Source organism: Pteronotus mesoamericanus, unplaced genomic scaffold (assembly GCF_021234165.1).
Source record: "Pteronotus mesoamericanus isolate MK-2021 breed Mesoamerican mustached bat unplaced genomic scaffold, CSHL_Meso_final scaffold_54, whole genome shotgun sequence".
In the NCBI taxonomy this organism is placed as follows: domain Eukaryota; kingdom Metazoa; phylum Chordata; class Mammalia; order Chiroptera; family Mormoopidae; genus Pteronotus; species Pteronotus mesoamericanus.
Window position 1 is genome coordinate 17,477,468 of NW_026555321.1, and position 9,201 is coordinate 17,486,668.

Sequence of the window (9,201 nt, forward strand, 5' to 3'; positions counted from 1 at the left end):
GTCATATTGAAAACATGATGTGTCAGTGCTTAAAGTCCCCCTGGGATTGACAGCGATCAACTGATGGAGTTTGCTTAAGAAATAGGAAAGCATATCCAAAATCTAGTGTCATGCTTTTCCCACACCAAGAGAAACACAGGCAAAAAAAAAAAAAAAATTGCAAGTTCACCATTCTGCTTCATGAAATGTATCTTAACCCATTTATCAAATTTTGATTAGTGCTAAAGACTAAGAGATGAGTGTTCTGTGGACTCAGCTCTGGACTGGGTAACTGTAAAAAGAAAAGTATTGAGAAGAGAGACTCCACATGTGATGTGGCTAAATATTCATGTTTTCCAAAGACGAGAGACAGGGAATGGGGGGAAAGAAGCAGAAAATGGCATTTTTAGAAACAAAACTGAGATTACCTTAGATCTGCTGGCTGAGATGGGAACCACACATTCTGCAGGAAATGAAAACACAGCCAAACAAGAAACGAAAAAGCAAGAAGGTGGAATAAAAAATGAGAAAAAAGAAACTAGCTGGGTTTGAGCTCCACACAGACTTTCATTAAACCACAATGCCATTATATGCAACTGTGCTTTAAAAGTTAAGGCACACTGGCAAGCAGGCCCAGGGGCCTCTTCATGTCCCCTCTCCCCAGGAGCAGCTGGGGATGTCTTTCACTGCTGACAACTGGGGTGGAGGAGTGTGCAGACAAAACCAGTAACTGTGGGCTTGGCAGGACTCCGCGAAGCTGAGGGCGGGCTGGCTGGGCAAAGCCGGCATTGAAGAGCCTCTTCTCCCCGGCATTCCGCCAAGAGACTACCTGATCACAGACCTGTGGGGACCAGAGCAGTGGATCAGAACTTTGTGCTCAGGGGTCTCTCTTTCAAAGTCAAAAACAGTGCCAAGGAGCCAAGTATAACCGCTTGGTTATACTTTGAGTAGTCAAAAGACTGAAGGCAACTAGGGATTTATAAGACTTTTAAAAATAATTTTTATTTTTGTTCCTCGCCATACCATCTATATAGATTTGGGAACAAGTCATACAAAATCTGTGAAAGAAGTTTGTTCGTTTTTTTTTTTTTTTCAGTCTACAGATGGATTAGAAGTCCCCTGGCCATTCTGAAGCTCAGATAGAACATTTCATCACGTAACTGACCTCAGGGCTGACCACTTGATTTTTTCTTTTTTCTCTCTCAGGGGAGAGCGCGAACGCAGTCCCCCACTACCACAAATTATGCAGTCGAGTTTCCCACATTTGGGGAAATCGCAGGGGTCAGCACATCCGGAGTGCAATGGATAAGCCTCGCCCTGGGAAAACCACCTTCGTGATCATGGTATCTCCCCTGCCAGGTAAGTATGACCACTTGATTTAAAATTGCATTATTTATGCCTCTCTGGGATTGTAGCATTGGAGGCCTAACCACTTTCTGTGGTGGCCTTTTCCATAATTTTGGGTTCGTTGATCTCCTTTTTCGATATGTTGGTTGATTTTTGATCCATGGTTGGATTTTTTAAAAAATTAGTTTATCAGTTTTCTTGTTTGCTTTTCATTACTCAAACTAATCTCGATCCAAATTTGGAGGATGGAGGACCCTTTTCACCTTGCCCTCACATCAGTCTTCCTTTTCTGGAAGATTCTGTACATATTGGCCCCAAGTCTCAGGTCACTGTTTGCTCACTAAGAATCCAAGAAAACCAGTGCTATCTCAGCAAGGTAGGTATTTTCTGTCTCAATCTGGTGCTTAAAAAGCAAATCAAGAAACTGTGATAAACAGTAATAAACAGAGTTTTCGGCTTCAGAAGAATCTCCATAATTGTGCAAGTATCTCTCAGAAGGTAGGCTTGTAAAGTGTTAAGGGCCTGCAGGCCCGCCCCACACACACTGGTTTTCCACAATTCAGATTTCCTGAGGAGAGCCACCCAAACCCATGACCAACCATTTTTTACTTGGAGACCATTCTAATTCATAATGCAAGCTGTTAGGCTTAGCAAAGAAAATCACAGAATTAAAAACAAAACAAAAAACACTTTGAGAAAGTTCACTCCTCAAATTTTATAAACCAGGAAATAGAAACCTGAGTTTTTAGAGCCCAAAACACATACTGACAATGCCATTTCTCAGCTCTTTTCCACGAAGGGTTTAACAGTACCCGAGGCAGGCACCACCTTTCATGTCTAAAATGCAGAAACACCGGTTACCTAAGAGCAATTAAGATGGGCTTTCTTAGGTACAGTCTACACTTTGTACCACACACTGTGCTTTGTTGATGGAGACTGATGACTATGCTGGTACTGCTATTCAAGGCCCCATGGCTCTTCGTGGTTTATCAAACCATGACTAGCAGTGGTATGGCATCTCATTGTCACACTTTGAGTTTCCATCCTGTTTTCTATACATTTCCAGAAACTTTGAAGCCACCCAAAAGGACAACTGCAGCGCAAATTCTACTGTGGGTGCGATTACCCACAAGGCCCACCAAATTGCTTTGCTAATCTTGACATTAATCTTGTCTACCTCTTCAAGCTGAAGGCTGACAAAAATGAGTATGATTAAAATGGATTGCTTTATAGGTATCTAGGAATGTGTATCAGTCAGGGTTAACCAGAGACTCAAAAGACAGATATTAAAAGATTTATTGCAAGGAATTGGCTCAGGCAATTGTGAGGGCTGGCTGGGCATGTATGAGGTCGGCAGGACAGGCTACCAGGAGGGGCTGGCATGTGCTGGCACTGCAGTTCACAGGTAGAATTTCTTCTTCAGGAAAACCCCAGTCCTGCTTTTAAGCCCACCCAGATTATTGAGGATATTCTCTTTACTTAAAGCCACTGATTGTGGACTTTAATCTACACAATGTCTTCATAGCAATACCTAGATTAGGGTCTGATTGAACGCTGGGGACGATGGCTCGACTAAGGTCAAGCTGACACAACACTGACCAGCGTCACAGAGGGGCATATTCTGCATTCCCTGTAAAATGTTTCCATACTGAAGGAGATTCAAAGTGTCCCCAGTTGTTCTTAGCATTGTGTCAGGCACAAAATTGACAACAAATATTTGTTGAATTAATTAATTAATTAACGAGAGAGATCATGGCAAGATGTAGAGATGTGGAGAACTAAACCTATTCTGGGGGGGATGGCGGTGAGGGGGCAATAGGTCCAAGACCCAGGCAGAGCCCCAGAGGTATGGCCGATTAGCGGGTTTAGGTTTGGCGCACATCACCCCAACAATTTTATATGAGCAAACCAAGGAAACTTTGTTCTCAAAAGGGGAAAACTCACAAAGGGCAAACAAATATGCCTATGGAGAAGGGTAGACACTCTTCTGTTGATAGGAAATCTGCGCAGGAGGAAGCCCATGAGGAGGAACTGCCAATGTTCTTTATTGCCTCCTTTGCCTAAGCTTTCCCTCTGCTGCCCTATGTCCTACCCCAGCCAGAAAAACAAAGCAATGGAACTAGCAGCTATGAACCCTAATGTCAGGGGCAGAGCTGGTGAGCACTTCGGCTCTCCCACCTCCTGGCTCTTTGTAGGACTTGAGAAAAGTCCTCCATGATCTTTAGTTTCCTGACCTGAAAAATGATCTTAATATTATAATATTTAACTCTCTGGACCATGGAAGGATTTTAATACATGTTGAGAGCAGTGGTGGATTTATCTTGAAGCTAATGAAGCATAAGCTTCAGGGCTTCCCACTTGCACAGGCCCCTCCAAGGCTCAGAGCATCCCCAGGGATGTGAATGAAAACAGCCGCCCACCGCAGAGTGCCAGAGAGTGGAGTGCGTCTGCAGCTTGGGGTTACCCTCCATGCCCTGGTGGTAGCCTGGGGGCTGCCAGCACTACCTCTGCGTTCACCTGACCCCAGCAACCACTTGCCCCTTAGGAACTAATTGGGTGACTTACTTTGTGGGGAGGGGAATGCAAACGAGTTTTCAAAAATGTTAAGTACTGTTACTGTTAAAAAGCTTTACACAATATTTGAGCCAGTACAGTAGTGGATGCTAAGATTAACGTCAAGTTCTATAGATGCTCATAAGAGCTGAGTTCTGTCCTGCCAGGGTGTTCGTTTTCCTACCAAAGTGAGCTATTTTTATTAATCTTCAAAGTGTATCCTTTTAATCAGGATATAATAGGTAAAAATAGTGGGTTTGCTGGCTTAGTGTTAAAAATAAAACATGGTCTTGGTTATCCTAACCATCTTTCTCCCTGTTTTATTTCTAGAACCCACAGACTAGTCTCTAGATAGCAAGAAACTGAGAATGGAGTTGAGTGGGCAGAATGGAGAGATGAAATGAACAAATCAAGCCAAAAACATTTAAAATAAAGCTTAGTCAATGCTCATCTCTTACAAACAGCTGCCAATCCCTTTTACCAACTGAATGAGGATTTCACATTTTGGCTTCCAATTCCTGGAAAAAAATATGGGAGAAGGTCCAGCCTCATTTATTAGAACTTGACTAGATTGCTTCCATTATTACCAGGAGGGTCTTTGGTTCAACTACACTGAGTGCCTTCCAGAAATTATGAAATGTGGTCACTCTTCTACTATCATGATTCTGACAGTGATAGGAATGTATGAAAAAGCAAAAAGTGTCCCACCCTGTAAAGTGACAAAAGCAAGAGAAAATAAACTTGAGGAGCAATGGCCAATTTATGAAATAAATGAAATCATATAATATGTAGTCTTTTGTAACTCGCTTCATTCACTGAGCATAATGTTTTCAAGTTTCCTCCATGTTGCAGCATGTATCAGTACTTCATTCCTTTTTATGCCTAAATAAATTATTCCATTATATGGATATTTTACATTTCATTTATCCAATCATCAATTAATGGACATTGGGTTGTTACCATGATTTGGCTATTATGAATAATACTGCTCTGAACATTCATGTATAAGTTTTTGTGTGGACATTGTTTCATTTGTCTTGGGTATATATCTTGGGGTGAAACTGATGGATCAAATGGTAACTCTATGTTTAATCATTTGAGAAATTGCTAGATTGTTTTCCAAAGTGGCTGCACCATTTTACATTCCCACCAACAATATGTGAAGCTGCCAATTTTTTCACATGTTTATTAACACTTGCTATTATCTGGCATTTTTATTATAGCTATCTTGATGGGTGTAAAGTGTTATATTTTTATAGTTTTGATTTATATTTCCCTGATAGTTAATGATATCTTTTCATGTGTTTATTGTCCATTTGTACATATTTTTTGGAGAAATGTATACTCAGATCCTTTGCCCAATATTTAGTTGGGTTATTTGTTGTCTTCTTATTCAGTTTTAAGGGTTCTTTATATATTCTAGATATACGTCCCTTATCAGATATATAATTTTAAAATATTTTCTCCCATTTTATGAGTATCTTTTCATTTTCTAGATGGCATACTTTGAACACCCCTGATTTTTTATTTTAATGAAGTACAGTTTGTTTCATTTTTATTTTGTTGCTTGTGCTTTGGTGTCATATCTAAGAATCCACTGCTAAATCCTGAGTCAAGATTTACCCCTATGTTTTCTTTAGTTTTTGGCTTTACATTTAAGTCTTTGATCTATTTTGAGTTAATTTTTGTATTTGGTGGGAGGTAAAGATTCAAGTTCACTCTGTTACATATAGCTCTCCAGGTGACCTATACCTATGCCAATACCATGTTGTTGTTTTATGGTAAGTTTTGAAATTGGGAAGTGAATCCTCCAACTTTGTTCTTATTTTTCAAGATTACTTCAATGACAGGGCCCTTGCAATTGCATATGAATTTTGAGATCAGCTTGCAAATTTCTACATAGAAGCCAATTGGGATTCTGATAGGGATTGAAATGAGTCTATAGATCAATTCTGGGAAGTACTGACACTGCAACAATAGTAAATCTTCTGATCCATGAACATGGGATGTCTTTACATTTATTTAAATCATATTTCTTTCAACAATGTTTTGTAGTTTCCAGAGTATATGTTTTGCATGGTTTTTTTTGGTTAAAATTTATTCATAAGTATTTTATGCTATTTGATGCTATTATAAATGGAACTGTTTTCTTAATTTCTTTTTCAGACTGTTTCTTGCATGTGTGTAGCAATACAACTTATTTTTGTATATTTTGTGTTCTGCACACTTGCTAAACTTCTTTATTATATTTTAGTGGATTCCTTAGGGTTTTATATATACAAGATTATGTCATGTGCAAATAAGGAGAGTTTTATTTCTTTTCAATATGATGCCTTTATTTCAATTTGTTGCTCTTATTACTCTTGACCATTCTTATTTCACTTTATTTTTTTTCATAGACCTTACTATTACAATTATATTGGATGTTTATCTGTTTATAAATGTCCTCACTAATAATTAAGCTTCCAGAAGGCAAGTTCTTTCTTTATTAGGTTCACTGCCTTTTCAGGTTTTCTGGAGCAGAGCCTGACACACAGTAGGTGCTCAATAAATATTTAAGTTCTTTGTTAGCTTTCAAGGTGAATCTGCCAAAGGGACAGCTCCCTAATCTTAGCATGCTCTCAAAACCCAGCATTGCTTGGAGTTAAGGCCATAGCTGAGTGAGAGTTCAGGGCATCCAGGACCACTGCATCAGGACACACATGCCTTTTCAGGAATGGACAGCAGGTATTGCAAAAAACAAACAACAAAGTCATTTTCCATCTGTAACTACTGACAGCAAGTCAACTTGCATCTCAGGCTCCAAGATGGGAGTCTACAGGATCCCTTACTACTTTGCTGATCATAGTCACTTACGCCTTTTCCCACCACCTGACAACCTAGGGCACAGGGACCTCTTGTGGCTGCAAAGCAGTGGCAGGAGTTAAGGGGCCTTTTGCTATCACACTGGGCTAAGCCATTCAAGAGTTGCTAGAGTCACTGCATTGCACAGATTCCACCTGTACTGGCCACCCCATCATTTCTCTTGCCAACAACATCTCCCAGCCACTGTTTATGTTGCTTCACCTGAACCATCCTTTCTTAGTATTGAAAAAAGATCATTAATCAGAGCAATGAAGAGTGATAGGAGAGGATTTCTCCAAAGCTAAAGAAAGGAAGAGCTAGTCTGGAACAAAGAATGGGTAATTTGAGTTCCGTGACACAAGCTAAGGTTTTTGGAATACCGGCAGGCAGCCAGCAGCTCTGCAGGGAGGTGGGCTGTTGGTCAAACTGCAACCCTCCTCTTCCACACACCTGCGTCAGGACAGCTGAAGTAGAGGGATGGTATAGGGATTCTTCTGGCTCCATTTATTAAAAGAAAATGAGTCATTTCCGGTAACCCAACAAAGTTAAGACTATTAGCAAAATTGCAGGAGAGATATGTAGATGTGTAGAGTATGAAAAAAAAAATTGTTCTCTCAAAAGGCTGTCCCTGGACTTTGGTTTCATTTGTCCCACAGTGCATTCAGGAAAAGTAAGTGCAATTTCCACACCAAGCATAAGGAAAAAGAAAGGGAAATCCAAAGTATTCCTAAGGAAATGGAGGAAAACAAGAGTTGAGAGTTGACTGAATACATGTGAGGTCTTTTATAGTGTAGTTTTTCTATGCTGATGAGTTTTGTCTGATGATACTTTGACAACTGAATTATAGAATAAAATGTTGAAATCTTAAAATATTAAAATTGAATTTATCTTGAAGGCTGTTTCTCATAAAGTGTCAGGCACCAATTTTATCATTAAGAAAACTAAAATAATTAACTAATGTATGTAGTGTTTAATATGTGCCAGGTTCTATTCATTGAGTTCTCCCAGCAGCCTCCAGAGGAAAGGCCTATTACTAATCCCATTTTCCAGATGAGAAAGTTAAGGCAAGTAATGTTATGAGCAAGTTGCCCAAGGCCCCACAGTCAGTCTGGCAGGGCTTAAGTTTAGATTTAGGTCATCTAATTCCAGAGCCTGGGTTACTGCTCCAATGTATTTTCTATGCCGGTATAGTTTATGATAAGTATTCTGTCAATCTGAAAACCCTTAGTATGCAAACTATACTCATTTTCAGATAGAAAATTGTCAACCAAATTAATATCTGTTTATGGGCTGCTGAGAATATACCCATAAGATATTCTTGTACATACGCCAAAGACCAAGATATTTGCACCAAATATGTTCCTTATAGGATTTTTTTTCCTTTTGGTAATAGTCAAAATCTCAAGAGAACCTAAGTACCATTAATAAAAAAAATTGTTTAAGTAAATTGTGGTCTATCCATAAAAGTGTAATATTCTGCAGCCACTAAAAAGAACATGCAAGACTGGTCTAAGGTGATGTAGAAATTTCGGAAGATACAGAAAAACACATTTGTATAAATAATAAAGAATGTGCCTATAATTTTCTGAAAGGACATAGAAAAATATACTGTGGTTAATACTGGAGGTTAAGGCAAGGGAGAAAACATAACAATGTGAATATACTTAACTCTATTAGGCTGAACGCTTAAAAGTCATCAAATGGTAAATTTTGTATGTATTTTACTATAATAAAGAATAAAAAATAAATAAGGGACAAGAGATATATATTTCTCATTTCATATCTTTCTATTCTCCGATATATGTACACATTACTTTTATTTTCATAAATAGTCCAGTAAAAAAATAAAACGCATAAAAGAAAGTTTAGAGGGACTCAAAAATCACTTATTATCTGCATCTGGCTGTATTTTTATTATTGTCCTGCATGAAAAGCTCTAAGAGACAAGAATAGTTAAATGTATGTGCGATTTCAAGTGACTCTCTGGTCATCTGAAAGCTCCTAAATAAATAGTTCCCTGAAAGCTCATACCCCATTAAGAAAAGAGAGTTTTGTTGAACGCGGTCTGGGTAAGAACATCAGAGAACCCACCTGACATATTTTCCTAGAATTTATTTCCGTTTATCTTGTTTTGAAGAACAGGTAGTTGCTCTGTAATTTCAGACTGACCGTCTGAGAACACATTATCCTAGTGTCTTCTCTCTTCTTGACCATGCAGCTTCTTCATAACCTTTTATGGCTGTTGTTTTGTCCCTGTTTTGTCCCTGTTTATGACTTCAAACAGTGAGCCAGAATATAAAAATGCACAGGGAGTAGGACAAACATCGTAAATTATACGTGTTGTGGTTAGAGACAAAACATAGGCAAGTATCTAACAGAGAATGTTAACATTTTGTTAGTTTTACCTTGATTGTCCCTATCTTTACGTGAAAATGTTGGGTAAGCCTGAGTCTCTAAGATTTCATCTCTGCCTCACAG

At 38.9% G+C, this 9,201-nt stretch overlaps 1 non-coding gene across 1 annotated transcript; it reads right to left on the reverse strand.

Moving 5' to 3' along the window:
- Positions 1–1,182: 1,182 nt before the first annotated feature.
- LOC129061134 (U1 spliceosomal RNA) lies at positions 1,183–1,346 on the reverse strand. The gene has a single exon (XR_008528098.1). It is a non-coding gene; the product is annotated as a U1 spliceosomal RNA (small nuclear RNA).
- Between the last annotated feature and the right edge of the window lie 7,855 nt (positions 1,347–9,201).